Source organism: Pan troglodytes, chromosome 3 (assembly GCF_028858775.2).
Source record: "Pan troglodytes isolate AG18354 chromosome 3, NHGRI_mPanTro3-v2.0_pri, whole genome shotgun sequence".
Classification (NCBI taxonomy): Eukaryota; Metazoa; Chordata; class Mammalia; order Primates; family Hominidae; genus Pan; species Pan troglodytes.
The window spans coordinates 71,845,094-71,859,389 of NC_072401.2; the positions used below are offsets into that span (position 1 = coordinate 71,845,094).

The window sequence follows — 14,296 nt, forward strand, 5'->3', positions numbered from 1 at the left end:
TTTGTATTTTTTAGTAGAGACGGGATTTCACTATGTTAGCCAGGATGGTCTCAATCTCCTGATCTCGTGATCCGCTGGCCTCGGCCTCCCAAGGTGCTGGGATTAAAGGCATCAGCCACCGTGCCCGGCCAATCATTCTTCATTTTTTAATTATTTCTATGATTTTTTTAGCTCCTTTCTCCTATAATTAATGTATATTGTGTACCTACTCTGACATCACTATTTGATTATGCTAGAGTATGAATAACTTATTTGAGCCAAAAAGATAATTGTGATCAAAATACAGTGGAGATGTTCTTTTGTATACAGTTGTTATAAACTTGAAGGAGATTGAAAGCTGAGACAAAGTAGGAAGGAAAGGCACCTCAGGTATGGACTGAAGATTCTTTTGTGTATTCAGCTAAATCAGTTTACAGCCAAACAGTAATGATAGATCACTCTCAGGTTACTATGTGTATAAGGGTTTTGGGGTTGTCAGAGGCAGCTAGCTACCCATGAAATAGCCATCCTAACCTTTTCCTCCATGAATAGAACCCTAATTTGTTCCAGTATTAACATGGGCAATGGAAAACTAAATACCCCAACTTTCCCTGCAGATTGCGGTGGCCATATGATTAAGGACTGGCCAGTGAGCTCTAAAGGAGAGAAGGTTTGGATATGGTCTCCAGTGAAACTCCTTTTAAAGGGAGAAGGTGGGATATGTCCCTTGCTTTTTTGTTTGTTTGTGTTGTTTTGAGACAGAGTCTCGCTCTGTCGCCCAGGCTGGAGTGCAGTGGCGCGATCTGGGCTCACTGCAAGCTCCGCCTCCTGGGTTCACGCCATTCTCCCGCCTCAGCCTCCGGAGTAGCTGGGACTACAGGCGCCGGCCACCACGCCTGGCTAATTTTATTTTTAGTAGAGAGGGGGTTTCACCATGTTAGCGAGGATGGTGTCGATCTCCTGACCTGATCCGCCCACCTCGGCCTCCCAAAGTGCTGGGATTACAGGCTTGAGCCACCGCGCCCGGCCTGTCCCTTGCTTTTATCTTTTCATTTGCCTAGAATTCCGATGTGATGACTAGAGATTCAGCAGCTATTTTGTACCTAAATATATCTGTTCATTGCTGCATCCCAGCCTCTAAAACAGTGCCTAATATGGGACTCAAAAATATTTGTCAAATAAAAGAATCAATCAATTGATAAGTAAAGCAGAAAGCTCTTCCTCAGTAGTTGCTTCGCATTTATCTCTTTCTGAGATTTATTGTGTTAATTTTGAAGACTGGGATTTTTAAAGCCAAGCTCTGAAAGATTGGTTATATTTATTAGCTACCTGCCCTTGAGCAAGTCATTTACTTTTCATGAACTTTGATTTTAGTATATGTAAACTGAATAATAATTTTTCTCTTGCACAGTTGTTGAAAGGACCTGAAATAGCTTATTATATTCCTAACGTGTTGTCCTATTATATATTGCAGTTTCTGAGCAACTTGTCCGCAAATGTCATAATTTTGGTTTATCCGATTAATTCTCTAATGAATATAATGCAGAATGACTAAAATTTTTTGAATATATACTGGATGAAATTTTATTATTGGCACCCATAGTTTCTTAAGTATATACTCCATTCCTTTATTTTTTTATTTCATCATTGTTATACAAACACTCATTTCGGAATGCTATTACATAATTTTTAAAATGTAGTATTAAAAAAGATTAAGCAAAAATAACATATTGGAAAATCTTTATTCTTTGCTCTCATAGTGTTTTCTGTTGACAAGACAGAAATTACAACTAGATTAATAAAATATTGCTTCATATTAGGATGAGACACTCAAGGAGATTTTTCTAACGTAGTGGAGATAAGATACACACAGACAACCACGACATAAGCTGATACATGAATTCCATCAGAGAGATTAAAAACAAGAAGAGGAATTCAAGGGAAGGACAGATTTTTTTGCTGGGAGTACCAGAAAAGTCTTTAGAAAAGAGACAGCCTTGCACCCAGGCACTAACAGATGGAGTGAGATGGGAGAAGGGGCATACTAGCTGACGGAACAGCATGAGAAAAGACATAAAGACAGAAAATGTGTTCAGATAGCAATCAATACCGTGGTTTGACTGGATGGTACAAAACATAAAGGGAGAAGAAAGAGATAAGGCTTGAAAAGCATCAGATATGAGCTTCGTTACATAAACAATAATTAACCATCTCTCAAAAGGAACATGTCAGTACAACTATGCTCACATACTTCTTTTAATAGAAAGATGAATTCCTGAAAATTGGAGAGGTGAATCAGAGCTCCTTAGAGGCATTGTAGTGTTGTCTCTATGGTGATGCAATCCTAGCATCTTTCACTGGCAGCTGTTTATATTTTTCTTCAATCACCTAAACTCATGACCAGCTCCAACTACCTTTACTATGGCTGTTCAAATAGTGCAGGATCAGAGATATTTCTGATGCTTTTTACAGTTATAATGTTTCCAGAAATTCCTGCTGTCTTTATCTCCTTGTCCATTTCCTAAAACGTGCCTCCAACCACAATAAAAGGTCTATTTAACATTCTGCTTGAAACATTTTCTTTGGTTCTTTTTTACAGTCCAGTCCTATCACTTAAACATCTTAAGGCAGGTATCATGGGTCAAAATAGTTTACCAGACCACATCAGATTCAATACCAGATACAGTGCAAAACATGCAACAGGCAGGCACACTGGCTGAGAGAGGATTAGCATGGCCAGACAACACATATAGAAACAGAGAAGAAATCTTAAATTGTAACAATGTATTATTCCTAGAATTGTATTTTTCTTATTGCCAAACTTTTTCTCTGTTTCATAAACTGAGATCTCGCCTTATCCATGAAAGTTTCCATTTTATTGTTACATTTTAATTGCTCTGAGAGAAAAAAGGAAGGAAAAAGGAAGGAAGGAAGGGAGGGAGGGAGGGAGGGAAGGAAGGAGAGAAAGGAAAGAAGGAAGGGAGGAAGGGAGGAAGAGAGAGAAGAAAGAAGAGGAAGAAAGAAAGAAAGAAAAAGAAAGAAAGAAAGAAAGAAAGAAAGAAAGAAAGAAAAAGAAAGAAAGAAGAAAGAGATATGGAAGGAAGGAAGGAACAAAGAAAGAAAGAGGTAAGAAGGAAGGAAGGAAGGAACAAAGGAAGTAAGGAAGGAAAAAAAGAATAAAGAAAAAGGTATTGCATTAGCCAGTGGCCCCACATGTCCTCCAATTATCTTTTGATAGGTGTGTCTGACAACTAGAATAATGCATGTGGAAATACTCCTTCCTACGCTCAGTCTGCTTCTTTGTCAAGTTCAATAGCAAGGTTCACTGAATGGCCTCATTTTCTATAAGCAACTCCATAGCCCCTTAAAACTCACCAGTCAGACTGGGAGAATCAGAAGACATTTGACCTTTTATCACAGGATGGATCCATAGACTGACATGCCAATTAAGCTGGGTAGAGTAGGAAAATTGAGTAACTTGAACAAATCTCACCTGTTAATGATATACCAGTTTTCAAAGGTTCTATAGCTTCTGAAATATCACAGGCTGAGGAAACCTTTCTGAGCATCTGTTTCACAAGTGGAGTCAAGTAGCCTCAAATAGGATGCAAACCGCTTCTGGGGCATGGCAGGGAGCAGTTTACCTCCTGCTTTTTCATATACTTTGTCGAAGCAGTTAATCAAACCACCAGCCTCTGTACCTCAGGGGACAGTCAAAGCTCTTCCGGGGATATTTGAAAAGTCAAAATTAGAAACAATGATAGATTTAAAATGTAGGGAAATCCTTATCCCCTGCCTTAGACAGTAGCCACAACATCTAAACAGTAATTTTCATCAGGCTTGAGTCAGTTGAGAGGATTCATAACCTGGGAAGATTATTTATAACTAAATGCCATTTGGAATGGCTCATATAGATTGCTGAATATTAAAGATTCACAGGTCCCTAATTTAAAGTTTTTTGTTGGTGTCATGAACAGTGCTTTCTTTCATGAAATGAAAACAAACAGAATAATACTTCCGAAATGTTTTCTCAGTCTCTGCCTTTTTTTTTTTTGCAATTTTACCATGCTCCTTTTCAAGTGGACAGTGTAAATACCACATCTCTCTTGTGCCAATGAGCTGCCCTCCTACCAGAATTCTGTGAAAAGACAGTCTCTCATGACTCTAGATTCTTACTAGCATGCATCTAAAATGCTGTTAGTAGCATCTATAGCTAAGTCTACCTACTCTCAATCGATGACTGAATTTGCCTGTTTTCTAATCTGAATCCATGACTGAATTTGCCTATGTGCCTATGTCTTTGTTTGTTGGTGTACTTTTACCAGAAATTAAGAGATGTTTATCTCTAAGAAAACTGGAAACACCCTCCTGGAAATCTTTAATTTAAAAAAAATGTTGATGGTGGATGAGAAAAATATTCTAAATGTCAAAATAGGCAAAATAATGTAGTCGTTAGCCACAAAAACTTTGGGTTCACCAAAACTGGGTTTAAACCTAGTTCCACTATGTACTATTTGTGGAACTTTGGGCAAATTACTTATTCTCTTCAGAGTCTCAGCTTCCTCATCTGCAAAAAGGCAATATCTACATTATAGAATTGTAATTAAAATTTGAAAATATATTTAATGAATTTCATGCAGCATCAGATATACAGTAGGCAAAGATCAAAAGAGTATAAAAACATCAGAGAGCTCATATTCAAATTCCAACACTGTAGTCCTCTCAAATCAATAGAAACAATCCCACTCCTATCTACTGTTTGTCATAACATATGACAAAGGATCTCCTGGGTTGGGTCACCTACACAAGGATGTGAGACCATGCTAGGGTCATAAAAGATCAGATTTTGATCTGATACATACAGAGCAGGAGAAAGAGAATCCAAAGACGTGGAGGTCCTAAAATTGTGGTAAATGAGATGTAGAACACAATAGAAGCTTAAATGTCTGGCAAGATGACAGCACGAGAAAACTCTGCCTCCCCCTCCACTGACTACATTGCCCTTAAGAAATACCACTATTTCGATTCCTCAGGGATCTAGAACTAGAAATACCATTTGACCCAGCCATCCCATTACTGGGTATATACCCAAACGATTATAAGTCATGCTGCTATAAAGACACATGCACATGTATGTTTATTGTGGCACTATTCACAATAGCAAAGACTTGGAACCAACCCAATGTCCATCAATGATAGACTGGATTAAGAAAATGTGGCACATATACACCATGGAATACTATGCAGCCATAAAAAATGATGAGTTCATGTCCTTCGTAAGGACATGGATGAAGCTGGAAACCATCATTCTCAGCAAACTATCACAAGGACAAAAAACCAAACACAGTATGTTCTCACTTACAGGTGAGAATTAAACAATGAGAACACTTGGACACAGGAAGGGGAACATCACACACCAGGGCCTGTTGTGGGGTGGGGGGATGGGGGAGGGATAGCATTAGGAGATATACCTAATGTAAATGACGAGTTAATGGGTGCAGCACACTAACATGGCACATGCATACGTATGTAACAAACCTGCATGTTGTGCACATGTACCCTAGAACTTAAAGTATAATAAAAAAAAATGGTTAGCTTATTATTTTGCATATAACACTCAATTATAATAACTATTATTGGTTTTATCTTTTATCATTTTTGATCAGTTGTGAGCAAGTGATTTCAATAAATACAAATTTATTTTAAAAAAAAAATGAAAGAAATACCACTATTTTATGAATTAGGTATATTGACCATGAGGGAGAAAATATAAAAGGCCATCAAAAGAGGACTGTATGAGACAGCAAAGACAGACTATTTTTTTGTCTGTTACCTTCAGCTGAATGGAGCCAAATGAAAGTTACATACAAGATTTATTTAATGAGTTAGGGAAACTCATGGCTACAGTATATGGGACGGGGTTGTTTGTCTGCTCTACTGCCCCTTTCATTGGTCTGATATTATAGCCACTGATTCTGACCTTTTGGGATCTACAGTTTTTCCTTTTCCAATATCTCACTTCATTTTTTTTTTCCACTGTGTATTCTTGATCTCTACAATTTAACCAAGTATGTTTGATTCTGTTCCTTGGGGCTTTGTGCTCTTCTCCTACCACAGAGAACATATTTTGTTTCCTCCTAGCTTGATTAAGGTATAATTAACAAATAAAAACTTAATATGTGAAAGTTGTAAAACATGATGTTTTGCTATACACATACATTGTGAAATGATTACCACAATCAAGCTAATTAATATATCCATCACTTCACATAATTACCTTTTTGTGGTAAGAATGCTAAGATTTACTCTTTTAGCAAATTTGAAGTATACAAAATTACAGTCACCATGCTGTACATTAGATACCCAGAACTTACTCAACTTAAAACTGCAGTAGTGGTTCTGGCCTTCGCAGTGCAGGTACTCAGTCTCAGAACTGGGGTCTGGAGCAAGGGACTGGGATGAGTGGAAACCCTAGGCCCAGGCTGGCAAAAAAAAAGCAGCTCCTTCCTGCAGGGAATGAGAATAGGGCTCAGCGACTTTCCCCTCTGCGGGAGGTCTGCAGCATCAATAGCTGTTGGCTTACCTCAGTGGTGAAAGTGGCCAGTGTGTGCTGGTGTCCATGCCAACAAACACTGAGGGGCCTCCACTGCGAAAGCTGCAGGGAGCGATGGCTATTGTGGGGCTGTGATAGCACCAAGGACCTGGCTGATACTGGTAGCCCCCACGTTTCTTCTTTGTTTCTAGCCATCTCCAGATATCTCAGGTATGCCAATCTCCCCAACAACTCTTTCTGTCGAGTTATTCTTCCTTCTTTACTCCACTGTGTTACTGGAAATTCTTAATTGGACTCTTGAACTCTCCAAGGGCTATTTTTGTTTCTGGAAAGCTGTCTAATTGTTGTTTTGTGGGAGGTACAAAGGCTAATACCTCCTACTTTACCGTCTAGCTGATGTCACTCCTGTAAACACGCTTTTCTATGCAGCTCCTAGGATAGCAGTAGATTTTCCATTTTTTTAAATTCTTAATCATCTGTTTTTACTACATCTTTCTTGTGATGACAAGAAGCAAATAATTCTATCTCTATGCCATACTAATGAGGAAGTCAAAGACCAGAAATGTTAAACGGCTTCAGCTGATACAGCTGAGGAACGCATACAAGTGTTTAAAATGAAGCTCAAAGCCCTGACAGATCTGTCTTTCAAAGGAAGTTGAGCACCTATTTTGTAACTTGTTTCCCTTCTATCTTTTACTGAAATCTAGCAAGGTATATGACATGTGGCCCTTAACAGTTTATGATAGTGTCTTCACATACATAGTTGTTACTTTCAGAACAATATTTTGAAAAAGGACTTACTTTCCTTCATTTACCTGGGAAACTGGTTTAAGACACTTGGCTAAGGTCATGTTACAGGAGTTGCAGTGTCTGAATGTTAATGTGAAACTTATGGCTCCAAAACCTGAAACCATGTGCTCGCTCCATATGATAAGTCACATAACCAAGATTAACTCCCTACTTAATGTGCTTTAGGGACTTCAGAAAAGGCTCTGTTTCTTAAAATATCATTCATGCATTGCAGTGGGATCTAAACTCTTCACATTAATAAACTATTGCATAAAACACAAAAGGAACTTCTGATATATAAATATCAGCAAAAGTGGTAACATATCAAGATAGCTTCAGATTATCTTCAGTCATTAGCAATCAGTTTTGATTTGACTAAATTCATTAGATTAAACCAGCAGGATAAGTTTTGCAGGTAATCTATGTGGAAAAAACATGCTTCAGGAAAAATTAGTTGCAGGTCAAACATGCTGGAGTCTAGCTCCTTAAGGAAAGCAGATGTAGAGTAGACAGTATCAAGTAATTATATATTGAGATGTTGGTGTCAAGTATTGTGAATGATGTTTGTGGCAAAATGATCTTGAGCTTTGCTTGGGTGTACTTCTGGTCCCAAGGTTTGTATCTGACTCCATTGATACTCAGGAATGATAAGATAGTTTCATAAATTTCCTTCCTATTTAAGTCAATTGCAGCAGACACTGCTAGATGCCTACTCAACATCCACTTCCACTTTTCATTAGGACAGTGTTTGTTTTTGTTTTGAGTGTCAATGTGTCAGAAAAAAAATGCATGCACGTTCCTTCCTCTCATTGCACGGTAAATGAGATTAAAGTAGAAGCCTCCTAGAGACTTCTGGAAATGCTTTGACTTTCAAATACAGGTGCTACCTTTCCTTCTTATACTTTCCTTCTTCTTCCAGCCTGAAATTTATGTGGAAACCTGAAAGTATGAAGAAACAATGAGGATAAAATCACAGGCTAGGAATGGTGGAGCAGAAAGACAGTAGGAGCCTGAGATGCTAATGTTTTAAAGTTCCTGCACCATCACGATACCACTAACATTCAGAGTTTCATCTGTCTAAGGAACATAAGTTTTTATTTGCTTAAATCACTGTAATCAAACTTTTGGTCATTGTAGATGAGACACTTTCCAAAAAGATTCTTCTATCTTTTTCAATTAGGAAATCTTTACAACGCATATATACAGGTTGATTTTATATATATATATATAATATTAATCTTATTATTTATATTTGCTCTTTTTTCCCCTTGATTTTATTTAATGTATTTTCCAAAAGTGCTATAGTGGACCACTTACATAATCATTTTTAAAAACACTGCTCGTTCAGATATTAATCATATATATATCATATATATATCATATATATATCATATATATCATATATATCTCATATATATCTCATATATATCATATATCTCATATATATCATATATATCATATATATATCATATATATCATATATATATCATATATATATCATATATATCATATATATATCATATATATATCATATATATCATATATATATCATATATATCATATATATATCATATATATCATATATATATGATGTATTGACATAAGTCTCTGGTCCATTACTATTTGACATAGGACAAGTAATTTTATTTCTTAGGATCTTAGATTGCCCATCCAAAGTGAGCTAGCTGACCTAAGTAATAATAATTTTTTTCTTTTAAATTTATAACATTTTATGAAATATCCTTACATAATTGAAAAATAAGCATTTCTCTTCTTGTAAAATTCAATTCTGTAAATTGAATCAGTTATACCTGAAAGAAGAGACTGAAAATGTTTTTCAGTGATTACCAAGGATTTGACTGTGCGTGAACTAGTGGATTGGGACATGGCCTCAAACACGCTATAACTGGAAGTCAAGTGGAACATATATCTAATTATACATAACAAGATATAGAAATATTATTGTTAGATGAGCTTGAGGTAAAAAATTAGGACAAGTTTCTGGAGGGTAATCAGGGTTTCGAAAGGATTATTATACAACAGAAATAGACAGGATGTCAGAAGCTGCTCTCTTATCCATGTGAGGCTGAAGTTGCTATGTGCCATATTGGTCACATTGTGGGGAGTGGGGATGCTGATACCTATTTCAAACATTCATCATTTATTAGGAAAAGATCTATTGAACGTGTGTTATTTGCACATCACTGAAGGATATACAAGGTAATACAGAAAGGAATGACACTATGTTCTAGTAGTTTTCAATCCACCCTCCACCAAAAACAGATAGGTCAGCTTCATAAATAACAATAAAATAACATGACATGAAGAAAAAGGCACGAAAGCAGGGTGACCATACATTCAGTTTGACTGGAATAGTCTTGGATTAATCCTGCTGTCCTAGCTTGATTACTAACACTGCCCGCCTTCAGTGCTCAAAAATACTCTGCCATGGTTATATGGGTTTAAATTTGAAATTGTATTTTATACATTTATCAACCCAAACTGTTGATTTTTATTACCATTGCCTATGCAATAATATAAAAGGAAAATTAGAAATCTCTAAACTTCCCCTTATGTTGTTCATTAATTCTCCAATTCGCTTTGCTTTCATCCAACCCAGTCATTAGCAACACAAAAGAAATCAAACAAAATCTGAACAAGAAGTGTTTTTAAAAATGACTATATAAATGGTCCACCATAGCACTTTTGGAAAATACATTAAATAAAATCAAGGGGAAAAAAGAGCACATATAAAGAACAAGATGATCTTGAAGGGCATACATCAGTATTACTAATAGATTAGAGATTAAGAACATTCTCTTTCCAAAGAAAAGATGTTATTAATGTATCTATTAATGTGTTCCCTGATTATAAAAGATAAGACTTTGCTCCTATATATGCCATTTTCCAAATAAATTTGTAATATTCTATTTCATATATTACTGTAATATTAGTTTATCTGGGAGGAGCTAACTCCAGAAGAGTCTAACAGATAATGATGAAGAAAAACATGACTATGTCAAAGTAGTGTGTGCTGGCCCTGAAACAGTAGCAGACAGTGTGAGGTAGCCAACTGATCTTGGTCATTGGCTACATCAGACACATACTTAAGGCTCATTCTTCTACTATACAGGAAGCTCTGTTTAGGGTCACTCTGGACTTTTGAAATTGGTTTAAGCATTGTCCTTTTCTGATTCTGTTAAATAAAAAATATAAATGCTTTTCATATCTTTGGCACCCACTAGAGAAATCATCTTTACTAATAATCATAAGTGCCATAATTAAAAGTGCAGAGATTTTATTTCTCTCAGTAATTTGACTTAGCCTAAATCTCCTGTAGTAAAATCACTTATCTATGGCATATCGGGACATGAGCATAACTGACTTTAAAAAGCAGTTTTGGTTAGTTATGCAGCTCTATAAATTGAGCAGGGTTAATCGATTCTATCATTCTGTACCATAAACATGGAGTGGGGGGCAGTGAGCAAGAAAACAGAATGAGAAGATTTTCCAATGTTCCAGTGAAGTAAGCAGTACTGATTTTGTCATTGTTACTGGATGTGAAATAAAGAGAGATTTATAAATCACTTATTAATGCTAAAAAATGTGTACAAGTTTAGACAGAACAGTTTAAAGGATTACAAAAAAGTTAAATTTTGTAAATGTTTAATGAAAGATTAACTGGGAATAGAAATTTGTTAAAAACAAACCATAAAATAAATCCCTTCTGCTCTACTCTTCTTGACCCTCTCATTTCTCAATGCTTAAAGAGGAAGATAAACTTTCCAAAGATCTAAAACTGACAGAGTGGAGATCTGTGCTCTTGTTTCTCTGAAACTTCATTTATAAAGGTCATCCTCTTCTTTGCCAACCTAAGTCTTTGCATCATTAGGAGCATTTCAGCTTTGACATAGTTAGCTGATTAACTCAATCAGTGCCTCAAAATCATTGTGCCCTGACCTTTGGAATTAAAAGTAGTCACTTTTACTTTAAGAAGAGACTCTTAGCACTTCTCTTATCAGGATCTCTATCAGTTGGGTGTTCTTTGTCTTTGAAATCTCAACCTCCTGATCCCACTTTCTGGCTACAGGCTTCTGTTTTCTACATGCCCTACAGCTATTCTCCAAATGCACCAATTAAATCATTTAATGATGTTCAACTATACATTTCCTTGAGCATCTATATTGTATTCCTTCAAAATCCCTATCTTTGCTTTACCTGCTTTCCCTACTCCCTCTAAACCCAATGGTCAATGATTTTAAATGTTTTCCAATCCTTACTTAGCACAATTTGGTTGAAAGAGCACTGAATATAAAATGAGACATGTATAGATTAAAATCCCACTTCTGCCATTTGGAACTTGTGACCTTTTAAAAGGCACATGATTTCTTAATTTTAGTTTCCTCTTCAATATAATGAAAATAATTTCTATCACACAAGAATTTGTGATGATTGCATAAGGTAATATCTCATCTTTTAGTTATTCTAAGTTCTTTTTTTTTGTATTTTTATAAGGTCACCTTAGTCTGCTTCTCACAATTCTAGCAAATACCATACTTTATGCTCCCCTAAGAATCTAAAGGCTATGAAATATGAAATCCATCAACTTATCTCCTACCACCTCCAAACTCATCTATCTACCTATCTATCAACCTACCTATCTATTATTCCACATCTATTCTTTCTTCTTTTTCTTATGTCTCGAAAGAAGAAATGTTCCATTTCACTTTCAAGACTGACAGCTCCGTCTGTAATAATGATCTCATTCCCCTCCTGCCCCATCTGGGACACTGCTTGACTGATGATACTTCCTTTTTCTTAGACTTTGTACTTTTCTTCTCTGAATATTTATATATTCATTCTTTTCCATTGAAAGATTTTTTGGTCATATATTCCTCCCAGAGCCTAACCCTAGCTCTGCAATTTACTTAACTTCCTATGCCCTCAAAAAACCAAGTTATATTTATTTCTTTCACAGTCTCACTTACCATTCCTTTCTTAATCCACAGATAGGACTTTTGCCTTTATCACATAATAAAATGATTTTGATCTTATCACTGAACACTTCTTAATTTCACAATCTGGCTGACATTTTAAATTCATTATCTTGTTTCTTTTCTCAAAGGTGTTTGCCACTGTTGTCTTCGTAAGAATTTTTCTCTTTGCGACTTCAGTATATAATTCTCTTTCTAACTTTATTACCAATTTGCTCATTTTCCTTCATTTTAACCTACATTTCTCAGTCCTAAAATGCTGTGTTTCCTAATATTTATTCTTGATCTTCTCTCATTTAACACATTTCTCTCTCAAGTGATTGCATTCCTTCTCATGACTTCAATGGCTAAATGTAAAACTTGACAACAGTCATATTTGCATATTGGCATTTTGCCCTGTACTGATTATTGAGCTCTCAGAAAAATCTGTAACCAGTACTAACATCTGCAACTGGATATTCCTTCGGTTAATCCAGTTATCCAAGACTTGTCATAACTCTCTTTGAGTATATATCTGTGTTAAAAGTTGAGTCCAGGAAGCTAGGGAGAAATCAGTTGTCCTATCTCTAGATAGTAAAGAGGAAAAAAAGAGGCTGGAGAAAACCAAAAAGAATGTCGTGAGTCAAAGGTAAGAAAGTGAAAGTTCTCGTGTGGCACTGAAATTGGAGGCGAAGTTAAGAATGGATAGCCGAAAACTATAAAAAGGATTGTAGCAGACCAGGAAGAAAAATACCCAGGAAAATCATGAGCGATTTATAATGGCAAAAGAGTGTCCATGGTTTGAGGTTAATGCCAATGACAAAATGTTCCGGGGCACACCATGTTGACCTAATGTCAAACTCAGTGAACACCAGCCCTTGATGCCTCCTTTTTCAACATCTTTACATGCAATCAAACCAATTACCAAATCCATTCACTTCTACCACTGAAACATATCTCAGACCAGTTCTATTTTCTCTATCTCATTGTCGCTGCTTCAGCTCAGGCCTTCATCATGTGTCACATGGACAACTGCAGTAGTCTGCTAATCGGTCTCCCTTGGTCTCACTGCCACTAATCTCTCTCAAGTCTAATAAATCTTCCACAATGTCTGGAGTGATCTTTCCAAAATACGAATCTGCCCAAGTCACTTCACTGCTTTAAAAGTCCTCTGCTGACAAGTCAAAGCCTTCATCCCTTAATGTCCAAAACAAGATATTAACAAATTGGCCCCTGCCCACTTTTCCCCTCCCACTGCTCGTTTCAATGGTGTTCCTGTTCTCTGATAATGAGACTCTTCCACACATCTGTATTCCCAACTGGCTCTAACCATCGTGTCCTGAAATTCAGGTTTTCTCTGGTGAAACAACAGTAATTCTTCAAGTGTTAAGTAAAATACATTGTCAAGGCTATGTATACTATTTGCAAGTGGCATTCATTTATCTTATCACAATTAATAATCATAACCTTAAGATTCCATGATCTACATGAGGTCAAGGACCACATTATTTACATTTGTGTGTTCCATCTTTAGATGTGTGCGTAACATCAACACATGCACAAAATATGTTTGCAGTTTAACTGGCAGCATAAATGAATGGATGAATGAATGGGTCAATTAATTATTGAGAGAATTGAAATAATCACCATGCTTCATATAAAGTCTAAGCTGGTTTGAACATATTTTACTATGGGAAAAATAATCTTAGTACTTATAAAAGAAGACTCACAATTAACCACGGAGTGTGAAAAGAATTTCCAGCCCCAAAAGGGAAGACTTTCTTCAAATACTAGATGACAAGATTGATGACAGCAGTGCTTCTTACTGTTGCTATTTTTAAAACTGTTAAATAATACTTGAATGTATAAAAATTACTACTTCTCCAAGTAATTATAGTTTAGGAATTCATTTAATGCAGGCTCGGGATAAATTAGTGTCTGTCGATGAATCAGTGATATATTAAGGGAATTAAGCCCCCATCAATAGTCACCCCTACTCTCT

At 36.2% G+C, this 14,296-nt stretch overlaps 1 long non-coding RNA gene across 1 annotated transcript in view; it reads right to left on the reverse strand.

Moving 5' to 3' along the window:
* LOC107974311 (uncharacterized) overlaps nucleotides 1-6,799 on the reverse strand; it is a 108,049-nt gene extending 101,250 nt beyond the window's left edge. The window contains exons 1-2 of the long non-coding RNA XR_001716966.3: nucleotides 6,563-6,799; nucleotides 6,354-6,486 (exon numbers count right to left, since the gene is read on the reverse strand). This is a non-coding gene — a long non-coding RNA (uncharacterized LOC107974311). The remainder of the gene's footprint in view (nucleotides 1-6,353; nucleotides 6,487-6,562) is intronic.
* Between the last annotated feature and the right edge of the window lie 7,497 nt (nucleotides 6,800-14,296).